Here is a 12442-nt window from a genome sequence, read left to right on the forward strand (position 1 = left end):
TGTGGCAATCCTGCCTGGAGCAAGGCTATTGGTGCCATTTTTCCAACAGCATGTGCTCACTTCACGTCTCTGTGTCACATTTTGATCATTCTCACAGCATTTCAAACTTTTTCATTATTATAACTATGACTGTGATTATTATTTCAAGACAGGGTCTCGCTCTGTTGCCCAGGCTGGAGTGCAGTGGTGTGATCACTGTAGCCTCAATCTCCTGGGCTCAAACAATCCTCCCACCTCAGCCCCTTGAGTAGCTGGGACTACAGACACATGCCACCAATTTTTTTATTTTTTGTAGAGGCAGGGTCTCCTTATGTTGTCCAGGCTGGTCTTGAGCTCCTGGACTCAAGTGATCCTCCAGCCTCAGCCTCCCGAAGTGCTGGGATTACAAGCATGAGCCATTGTGCCTAGCCCAAACATTTTAATTATTGTATCTGTTAGGGTGATCAGTGACCTTTGATGTTACTATTCTAATTGTTTTGAGGTGCCACAAATTGCACCCATATAAGACAGCAAACTTAATAAATATGTGTGTTCTGATTGCTTGACTGACCAACCGGCTATTCCCCCATCTCTCTCCCCACTTCCTTCAGTTTCCCCATTCCCTGAGACACAATAACATTGAAGTTAAGCCAATTAATAATGCTACAATAGCCTCTAAGTGTTCAAGTGAAAGGAAGAGTCGCACGTCTCTCACTTTAAATCAAAAGCTACAAATGATTAAGCTTAGTGAGGAAGGCATGTCGAAGGCTGAGATCAGCCAAAAGGTACTCCTCTTGTGCCGGTTAGTCAAGTTGTAAATGTAAGGGAAAAGTTGTTGAAGGAAGTTAAAAGTGTCACTCCAGTGAACATATGAATGATACGAAAGCAAAACTTCCTTATTGCTGATATGGGGAAATTTTGAGTAGTCTGGATAGAAGATCAAACCAGCCACAACATTCCCTTTAGCCAAAGCGTAATCCAGACCAAGGCCATAACTCTTCAATTATGTGGAGGCTGAGAGAGGTGAGGTTATCTGAGGAAGAAAACTTGGAAGCTAACAGACGCTGGTTCATCAGATTGAAGGAAGGAAGCCAGCTCTATAACATAAAAGTGGACGGTGAAGCAGCAAGTGCTGATGTAGAAGCTGCAGCAAGTTATCCAGAAAATCTGGCTAAGATCACTGATGAAGGCGGCTGTGCTAAACAACAGATTTTCAATGTAGATAAACAGCTTTCTCTTGGATGAAGAAGCCATGTAGGACCCTCATAGCTAGAGAGGAGAAGTCAATGCCTGGCTTCAAAGCTTTAAAGAACAGGCTGGCGCCGGGCACGGTGGCTTGCGCCTGTAATACCAGCACTTTGGGAGGCCAAGGTGGGAAGATCACGAGGTCAGGAGATCGAGACCATCCTGGCTAACATGGTGAAACCCCGTCTCTACTACAAATGCAAAAAATTAGCCAGGTGTGGTGGCAGGCGCCTGTGGTCCCAGCTACTTGGGAGGCTGAGGCAGGAGAATGGTGTGAACCTGGGAGGTGGAGCTCACAGTGAGCCGAGACCACGTTACTGCACTCCAGCCTGGGCAACAGAGCGAGACTCCATGTCAAAAAAAAAAAAAAAAAAAAAGAATAGGCTGGCTCTCTTATTAGGAGCTAATGCAGGTGGTGGCTTTAAGTGGAAGTCAGTGCTCATTTGCCATTCTGAAAATTATAGGACCTTTAAGAGTTATGCTAAAGCTGGCCAGGTGTGGTGGCTCACACCTGTAATCCCAGCACTTTGGGAGGTCGGGGGGGGGGATCACCTGAGGTCAGGGGTTCGAGACCAGCCTGGCCAACATAGTGAAACCCCATCTCTACTAAAAATACAAAAATTAGCCAGGCGTAGTGGTGTACACCTGTGATCCCAGCTACTCAGGAGGCTGAGGCAGGAGAATCACTTGAACCCAGGAGGCACCCGGGAGGTGGAGGTTGCCATAAGCTGGGATCACACCACTGCACTCCAGCCTAGGCAACACAGCGAACTCTGTCTCAAAAAAAAAAAAAGTTATACTAAAGCTACTCTTCTTGTACTCTATAAATGGAATAGCAAAGCCTAGATGACACCTTATCTGTTAATTAGCATGGTTTACTAACTATTTTAAGCCCACTATTGAGATTTACTGCTCAGAAAAAAAAAAAAAAAAAAAAAAAAAAAGATGGCTTTCAGAAAATTACTGCTCTTTGACAGTTCACCTGGTCACCCAAGGGCTCTGCTGGAGATACAAAGAGATGAATGTTGTTTTCATGCCTGCTAACACAACATCCAGTCCACAGCCCATGGATCAAAGAGTAATTTTGACTTTCAAGCCCTATTATTTAAGAAATACGTTGGCCGGGCACAGTGACTCACACCTGTAATCCCAGCACTTTGGGAGGCTGAGGCAGGCAGATCACAAGGTCAAGAGATGGAGACAATCCTGGCCAACATGGTGAAACCCTGTCTCTACTAAAAATACAAAAATTAGCTGGGCGTGGTGGCACACACCTGTAGTCCCAGATACTTGGGAGGCTGAGGCAGGAGAATCACTTGAACCTGGGAGGCGGAGGTTGCAGTGAGCCGAGATTGCGCCACTGTACTCCAGCCTGGTGACAGACCAAGACTCCATCTCAAAAAAAAAAAGAAATACATTTTGTTGGGCCATAGCTGCCATTAATCATGATTCCTCTAATGGATTTAGGCAAAGTAAATTGAAAGACTTTGGAAAGAATTAATCATTCTAAATGCCATTAAGAACATTCATGATTCATGGGAGAAGGTCAAAATATCCACATTAACAGGATTTGGGAGAAGTTGATTCCAATGCCCATAGTTGACTTTAGGAGGCTCAGGACTTCTGTAGGGGAAGTAACTGCAGATGTGGTAGAAACAGCAAGAGAACTATAGATAGAAGTAGAGCCTGAAGATGTGACTGAATTGCTGCCATCTCATGATCCAACTTGAATGAAGGAGGTGTTGCTTCTTCTGAATGAACAAAGAAAATCTTTTCTTGATGTGGATTCTACTCCTGATGAAGACGCTGTGGACATTGTTGAGATGACAACAGAGGACTTAGAATATTACATAACAGGCCGGGCGTGGTGGCTCAAGCCTGTAATCCCAGCACTTTGGGAGGCCGAGACGGGCGGATCACGAGGTCAGGAGACCGAGACCATCTTGGCTAACACGGTGAAAGCCCGTCTCTACTGAAAAATACAAAAAACTAGCCGGGCGAGGTGGCGGGCACCTGTAGTCCCAGCTACTCGGGAGGCTGAGGCAGGAGAATGGCGTAAACCCGGGAGGCAGAGCTTGCAGTGAGCTGAGATCCGGCCACTGCACTCCAGCCTGGGCGACAGAGCAAGACTCTGTCTCAAAAAACAAACAAACAAACAAAAGAATATTACATAACATAGTTGATAAAGCAGTGGCATGGTTTGAGAAGATTGATTCCAGTATTGAAGGAAGTTCTACTGTGGGTAAATGCTATCAAATAGTATCACATGCTACAGAGAAATCTTTGGTGAAAGAAAGAGTCAATCGATGCAGCAAACTTCATCTTTGTCTTATTTCAGGAAATTGCCACAGGCATCCCAATCTTTAGCAGCCACCACCCTGATCGGTCAGCAGCCACAACACTGACGCAAGACCCTCTACCATCAAAAAGATGACTCACTGAAGCCTCAGGTGATCATTAGCTTTTTTTTAGTATAAAGTGTTTTACAAGACCAGTGCTCTAACCCATGAGCTATGGAGCCGTAATAAAGTATTTTAAAATTCCAGCTGGGCACGGTGGCTCACGCCTGTAATCCCAGCACTTTGGGAAGCTGAGGAGGGTAGATCACCTGAGGTCAACAGTTCGAGACCAGCCTGGCCAACATGGAGAAACCCTGTCTCTACTAAAAATACAAAAATTAGCTGGGCGTGGTGGCGGGGGCCTGTAATTCCAGCTACTCAGGAAGCTGGGGCAGGAAAATCTCTTGAACTCAGGAGATAGAGGTTGCAGTAAGCCAAGATCGCACCACTGCACTCCAGCCTGGGTGACACAGTGAAACTCTGTCTCAAAAAGAAAAAAAAATTAAGGTATATATGTTGTGCTGGGTGCAATGGTGGATGCCTGTAATCCTAGCCCTTTGGGAGGTCAAGGCTGGTAGACTGCTTGAGCCGAGGGGTTCATGACCAGCCTGAGCAACATAGTGAGACCCTGTCTCTAAAAAAATACAAAAAATTAGCTGGGTGTGGTGACTCGTGCCTGTAGTCCCAGCTCCTCAGGAGACTGAGGTGGGAGGCTCACTTGAACCTGAAAGCAGAGGTTGCAGCGAGCTGAGATTTTGCCCCTGCACTCCAGCCTGGGCACCAGAGTGAGCCCTGTCGTTAAGAAAAAAAAAAAAAAAAATCAAGGTTGAGCAGACCTTTAGCACCAAAGGGACCATTCTGTCTCTCCTCTCTCAGGTTTAACTTTCTCATGAAAATCTTACCCCCAGCCCATTTTAACTTAACTCACAATATATGCCTGGCACTATGCAAGATTCTGGAAATGTGAAGAGGAACAAAATAGCTATGGCTGACTCCTAGTCGGCCATAGTTTATAGTCTACTAGAAATAGTTATCAAAGTGTGGTCTGGGGACCTTGGAGGAGGGAGGGAGAGTCCTTGGAGCCCTTTTGGGGCTGTGTGTGAAGCCCAAACTACATTCCTGTATTCATAATAATATAGCCAGTTCTCATTCTTCATGGTAGTTATGTTCTATAAAGTTGCTGTGAATGCTGAATAAGTGAATACTGAATTATTGCTCTTAAGGGAAATACAGGGTTAGGTTCCTACAAGCTTCTGGTCATTTTTGTCAACCAACCAATATGTAACCTTGTTTTCTGTGTATTTCTATTTAAAGATATGTTAACACGAGAGGATGGTGGCATGTATGCCATCTCCCATTCACGTTCCTATCTTCCCTGGAAGGCTATTATGAGATGATTTCTTATGCCTTCCAGGTTCTGATGAGATTAGGGTTTTATGCCATGGCCTCCTCAGAATAGAGCTGCAGAATACTAAAGCCCTTAGCTGCAGCTAAGAATGAGCTTCTCGAAAGGGTGTCCCATGGCTTGCCTCGCAGTCACCTGACCCCTTTTGTTTTGGTGTTTTCCTTTTGGTGAGTGGGACAAAGACCATAGGAGCTGGCACCTTGAGCCACTCCTCCTTTTGCTGTTTACATAAGTGTCAAACAGTCTGATCTAAAAGTAGCCTGTTGTACCTTTCCCTTTCAACCAGGCAGGCCTTGTCCTTGTCCTTGTGTGTGCTCGACAAAAAGGAAAGACCAAGAGGCAGATGTTGGATCAGTGTATTGCCCAGGCACTCTGCTCATTACTAGCCCATCTGACCCCTACATCTGCAGCCTGAAACCCAGTGATGAGAAAATTCTCCATGTTACAACCCTCATAAATGGCATTAACCTCTTTTAGAAGAAGATGGATTGCAAATGATTTTTAGATGTTCTTGTGGATAATACTTGCAGTAGCTACACATTTAACGTTTGTTCATATTGCCATCATTGCAGAACCCAGAGGTAAAAAAGCTGCGAGTTGGAGGAGGAATCTTCGCTTCTCCAAAGGAGACCTCTCTCTTCTCTTGCTCTCTCAGGAAAGAGGGGACTCTAAAGTAGTTCACTTACGGTGGACCATGCAACATGGCTAAAAATGAGGTCTGCCCAGAGCCCAAGGCTTGTCACAACTTCCTCTGTCATTCTGTGAAACTTAGCCTTAAACAGACCAGAGTTTTGCCTGGCTAAAAACTGTATTCTCTGCTTTATCTGAAGTGAAATGTATTTCTCCTGTTCCAGTCAGTGACCAATGCAATCACCTTATCCTAGAAAAAAAGTAAATTGTAAGCACCCTCAAGTTTTATTATTTGCTGGCTCACAAAGTAAGAATGCACATTGTAAAAAAATGTGCAAGGCTGGGTGTGGTGGCTCATGCCTGTAATCCCAGCACTTTGGGAGGCCAAGGTGGGTGGATCACGAGGTCAGGAGATCAACACCATCCTGGCCAACATGGTGAAACCCAGACTCTACTAAAAACATAAAAATTAGCTGGGTATGGTGGTGCACACCTGTAATCCTAGCTACTCAGGAGGCTGAGGAAGGAGAATCGCTTGAAACCGGGAGGAAGAGGTTGCAGTGAGCCAAGACTGTGCCACTGCGGTCCAGCCTGGCGACAGAGCGAGACTCCGTCTCAAAAAAACAAAAAAACAAAAAAACTGCAAAACACAAAAAGTAGAAATAAACACACAAAAAAATCCGTCTCACATCTACAAGAAGGCAACAACTGTTAATATTCTAAGATACTTCCCTGTTTTCCTTTACACAAGCACAACTCTATATGTAATCTTGTACCTCACCTTTTGATTCACATCATTTCATATTTCTCCATGACTTCACATTGTAAATATTATGTTGACTAACTGCATAGTGATTTGTGGATGTGTCAAAATTTATCTAACTCTTCCTCAAACGTGGCACCTAGGTTAAGAAGCTTGTCACTTTTGACACAAGCTATCTGAATGAGTGACAGATGGTATGGTGTGGTTGAAACAGCAGTGACTTTGCAGTCACATTTTTTGACCCATGTTTGAGATCTGGTCAGTCACTTGTAACTTGTTTGTGTGACTTTAGGTAAACCACTTAATTTCTCTGAGCCTCAATTCCTTTCCCCATCTATAAAACAGGACCGGTAACTTCTACTTCACTGAGTTGTTCTAAGCCAGTAGTTGACGTACTATAGCTCAGGGGCCAATTCCAGGCCACTATCTGTTTTGGTAAAAAAAAAAAAAGTCTCAAAGGCACACAGCCATCTCCATTCATTTATACATTCATTTATATATGGCTGCTTTTGTCCCACAAGAGCAGAACAGAGAAGTTGTGACAGAGACATGGCCTGCAAAAATATCTGGCCCTCTATAGAAAAGATTTGATGATCCCTATTCTAAATAATGGATGTGATAGTAATTCTGTAGACAGAAAAGAGCCTAAGCAAATGTGAAAGATTATTCTTGACAGAGCGCACAGTAGGTGCTCATTAAACATTTGTTCTAAGGATGTGTAGCTAGATGGAGAATTTTATTCACCCAAATCCCTGCAGAATGAGTCTCTGTTCAAGAGAAGCATGAAGGAGGAGGTAATTCAAAAGAGCATCAGTATGGGGTGAGAACTCTGTGCAGAGGGAGAGGAACAGAGATTTTTAACACCTGGGAAACTGTAAGGACAAGGAGAACTGTGTGAAGATATTTAGAAGTTTTCTGGATGATGCTCTGAATAAAACTCCTATGCAGCCCAATTAAAGTAATCTACAGTAAAGATCAACATGGTTCTTTAAGACTTTCAGAGTAAGACCAATGTTTATTTAACTCAACTCAATGTAGGGACTGGATCAAAGGACTATAGCTTTCAAATAGATTATCAAATTGACAGAATAAAAATAACAACTCAGGCTGGGCATGGCAGCTCAAGCCTGTAATCCCAGATCTTTGGGAGGTCAGAGCAGTAGGATCACTTGAGCCCAGGAGTTTGAGATCAACCTGGGCAACACAGTGAGACTTCATCTTTATATTTTAAAATAAGTCAATTAATTAAATAAAAATAAAAATGGGCGTGGTGGATAATGCCTGTAATCCCAGCACTTTGGGAAGTTGAGGCAGGCAGATCACTTAAGGTCAGGAGTTTAAGACCTGGCCAACATGCTGAAACTACATCTCTACTAAAAATAGCAAAATTAGCTAGGAGCTAGCGCGGTAGCTCATGCCTGCAATCCCAGCACTTTGGGAGGCCAAGGCAGGTGGATCACCTGAGGTCAGGAGTTCGAGACCAGCCTGACCAACATGGAGAAACCCTGTCTCTACTAAAAATACAAAATTAGCCGGGCGTGGTGGCACATGCCTGTAATCCCAGCTACTAGGGAGGCTGAGGCAGGAGAATTGTTTGAACCTGGGAGGCGGAGGTTGCAGTGAGCTGAGATCATGCCATTGCACTTCAGCCTCAGCAACAAGAGCGAAACTCCGTCCCCCCGCCAAAAAAAAAAAAAAGCTGGGCATGGTAGCATGTGCCTGTAGTCCCAGTTACTCAGGAGGCTGAGGCAGGAGAACCACTTGAACCCAGGAGGTGGAGGTTGCAATGAGCCGAGACTGTGCCACTGCACTCCAGCCTGGGCGACAGAGCAAGACTTCCGTTTAAAAAAAAAAAAAAAAAAAACAACAGCCCTAATATTGAATTTATAAGACAAAATTTTAATTATTAGCACTCTCCCATAAAGCACAGTGAAGAACATCTTATTTAATAAAAAGAGGATAATATTTCACTGGGCAGGCTGGGCACAGTGGCTCACGCTTATAATCCCAGCCCTTTGGGAGGCTAAGGAGGGCAGATTGCTTGAGCCCAGGAGCCTGAGCAACATGGCAAAACCTCATCTCTATAAAAAATGCAAAAATTAACCTGGTGTGATGGTGAGCTCCTGTAATCCCAGTTACCCAGGAGACTGAAGCACGAGAATCACTTGAAACCGGGAGGTGGAGTTTGCTGAGCTGAGATTGTGCCATTACACTCCAGCCTGGGCAACACAGCAAGACTATGTCTTAAAAAAACAAAAAACAGGCTGAGTGAGGTGGCTCATGCCTGTAATCCCAGCACTTTGGGAGGCCGAGGCGGGAGGATCACCCGAGGTCAGGACTTCAAGACCAGCCTGGCCAACATGGCGAAACCCCGTCTCTGCTAAAAATACAAAAATTAGCTGGGGTGGTGGTGCCTGCCTGTGATCCCAGCTACTCAGGAGGCTGAGGCTGGAGAATCACTTGAACCTGGAAGGCGGAGGTTGTAGTGAGCCGAGATTGTGCCACTCTACTCCAGCCTGGGCAACAGAGCGGGACTCCATCTCAAAAAAAAAAAAAAAAGAAAAAAGAAAAAGCATAACAGTTATCCATGAAAGCCGGCAAAGTAGTGCACACTTTTAGTTCCAGCTACTTGGGAGGCTGAGGCAGGAGGATTGCTTGAGCCCAGGTCTAGTCTGGAGAATATAGCAAGACCTCACCTCTAAAAAATATTATCCATGGGCCGGGCGCAGTGGCTCAAGCCTGTAATCCCAGCACTTTGGGAGGCCGAGACAGGCGGATCATGAGGTCAGGAAATCAAGACCATCCTGGCTAACACGGTGAAACCCCGTCTCTACTAAAAAATACAAAAAACTAGCCGGGCGAGGTGGCAGGCGCCTGTGGTCCCAGCTACTTGGGAGGCTGAGGCAGGAGAATGGTGTGAACCCGGGAGACAGAGCTTGCAGTGAGCTGAGATCCGGCCACTGCACTCCAGCCTGGGCGACAGAGTAAGATTCCGTCTCAAAAAAAAAAAAAAAAAAATACTGTCCATGGATCCACTCCTTTATCTGCCTGAAAAAAGAGGGTCCTGCCCTGGCACACTTAGAACTGCTCTCTCCTGCCTCTCTATAAAGATGGAGGAAGGTGAGAAGACGACTTTTTTTTTTTTTTTTTAACAGACTTTTTAGTTAAGAGAGAAAAAAGAGCAGACTGGATGTGAGGAAATTGATGGTAACAAAGAGCAAAGAGTAGAGATTTAACAAAAAGTGTTGTTGAGGGTTATGTATACCTTTAACATATTTGAAAAATATAACATATTTGAAAATATATGAGCCAGGCGTGGTGGCTCATGCCTATAATCCCAGCACTCTGGGAGGCCAAGGCGGGTGGATCATCTGAGGTCAGGAGTTCAAGATCAGCCTGGCCAACATGGCAAAACCCCGTCTCTACTAAAAAATACAAAAACTAGCTGGGCGTGGTGGCATACACCTGTAATCCCAGCTACTTGGGAGGCTGAGGCTGGAGAATCGCTTGAACTTGGGAGGCAAAGGTTGTAGTGAGCTGAGATTGTGCCACTGCACTCCAGCCTGGGCAATAAGAGCGAGACTCTATCTCAAGAAGAAAAAAGAAAAAAGAAAAATATAAGAAAAAAATAAGTTATTTTAGCATGGTGGCTCACACCTGTACTCCCAGCACTTTGGGAGGCCAAGGTGAGAGGATTGCTTGAACCCAGGAGTTCGAGATCAGCCTGAGCAACATAGTGAGACCCAGTCTCTTTCAAATAAAATAAAACAGACTTCAGACCATGGTTTGCTTCAAAATCTATAAACATATAATGGTTAACTAAGAATTTCTGTGCCTGTGGGGGATACCTTTTAGTATAGTTTCTCTTAAGTGGAATGTAAAGTTGTGTGGTAGATAAGGCTAGGCTGTTCCTGTGGTCAAATGAGCATTGACCAGTGAAATGGAGAGTTGTTTGATAAGTAGATCATCGGTCAGTATCCTTTGCTACCAATCTGCCTGTGAGAGTCCCTAAGCACCAAAAGCAAGACAAGAGCAAGACTCCATCTCAAAAAAAAAAAAAAAAAAAAGTTTAGAATATATATATGTGTGAAAACAATGTGAAAAAATAGTTGAGATTTTGCTTGTAGATTTTTGTTTCTACCTTCAGAAACTCAGAAGACAACTTTTTCTAGTGGAAAGTAAAATTATTGGATGGAATGGGAAATCCAAAACAGGGAAGTAACACACAGATGCCAACTGATCACCTACTTTCGAGCTACTGTCCAGGAATTCGACAAGAGTTCAGAGCCACATTTTTTTTTCTTCCTTTTCAGAGAGGTGGGGCTTAAGATTTAGTCTGGAATTCAGATGCCTACTGGTGACTGCTCCGTGGCAGCTAAACCAAGAGAACAGCTGCTCTGCTCATTGTTTCATACCACACCAGGGTACACAGCTTGTGCTTTGGGATGGAAACCTATGGTTATCTGCAGAGGGAGTCATGCTTTCAAGGACCTCATGTAAGTAATTCAGAATTCAATAGAGCTTTATTATTGAAATTGCAATCAGAAAAAAAGGGGGAAAGAAGGAAAATTACATAGAGGAAGAGGAAAGCTTTGGTTTTAAATCTATCAAATCCATCATTTTAAAAGACTTTTTAACTGCTAACTCAGGTTAGTCATTCTGTGGCTGCTACTTGTTCTCAGTTATTGTGCTAAAATTCATGGTCTTTCTGCATTTCCAAACTGAAAGCTGAAATTGAACTCTTTTCTCCAGATTCCTGGCACTTCCATCAGATAAAGTGGGGTTCCTTTTACTTTTTGAGATCTCTGTTTCATAAACACAGTTTATTTTCAAAACATGCAATGTTTGCTTTAACTATTTTGTTTCCTTCCCTTTTGAAACATGGCGTGTAGAGCTGCCTAATTTGTACTTCTTTTCCCTCAGTTATTTAACTATTTACTGACCACATGATTGGGGTGGGTGCATTTACTCCAAGTTAATTAGTATCTAAGTCAAATAAGAAGGAAATTATCATGTTTATCAATATATAAATGTGACATATAGTGTGCTACATTATAGTGTAGTTTATTAAACCTAATTTTTCATTGAGGCATATGGAAATCCAAATGTTTTTGGAAATCATCATCACAGTTCAATTAGGTGATTAAAATATATATTCAATTTAAAGATCATCTATAGTTAAGGAATGGCTTATACAAACGTGTGTGTGTGTGTGTGTGTGTGTGTGTGTGTGTTTAAAGACAGGATCTTGCTCTGTCACCCAGGCTAGATTGCAGCAGCATAATGATAGCTCACTGCAGCTTTCAACTCCTGGGCTCAAGGGATCCTCCTGCCTCAGCCTCCCAAGTAGCCAGGACTACAGACACAGACTACCACACCCAGCGAACTTTTATTTTTTTTTTTTTTTTTTTTTTTTTTTTTTTTTTTATTTTTTATTTTTTTTTTGAGGCGGAGTCTCGCTCTGTCGCCCGGACTGGAGTGCAGTGGCCAGATCTCAGCTCACTGCAAGCTCCGCCTCCCGAGTTTACGCCATTCTCCTGCCTCAGCCTCCCGAGTAGCTGGGACTACAGGCGCCCGCCACTTCGCCCGGCTAGTTTTTGTATTTTTAGTAGAGACGGGGTTTCACCGTGTTAGCCAGGATGGTCTCGATCTCCTGACCTCGTGATCCGCCCGTCTCGGCCTCCCAAAGTGCTGGGATTACAGGCTTGAGCCACCGCGCCCGGCCCACCCAGCGAACTTTTAAATTCTTTGTAGAGACAGGGTCTTGCTATGCTGCCCAGGCTGATCTTGAACTCCTGGGCTCAAGTGATGCTCCTGGCTTGGCCTTTCAAAGTGCTGAGATTACAGGTGTGAGTCCCTGTACCTGGCCTTATAAAAACTTTCCAATCAGATGATATTATTCCTGCAATTATTGCCAACACAGTTTACTCCTAGCTGTATCACTAATGCATACTTTCTATTTGCCTTCTTCAATGAGAATTTATTTTTATTTTTTATTAGCACACTTAAATTGAAATTCAAGGTCAGACTTTCTGAGCTTCTAGCTGGAACTTGTAAGTTTTTTTCCTCATGTCATCAATA

The sequence above is a fragment of the Rhinopithecus roxellana genome, chromosome 16 (assembly GCF_007565055.1).
Source record: "Rhinopithecus roxellana isolate Shanxi Qingling chromosome 16, ASM756505v1, whole genome shotgun sequence".
NCBI lineage: Eukaryota > Metazoa > Chordata > Mammalia > Primates > Cercopithecidae > Rhinopithecus > Rhinopithecus roxellana.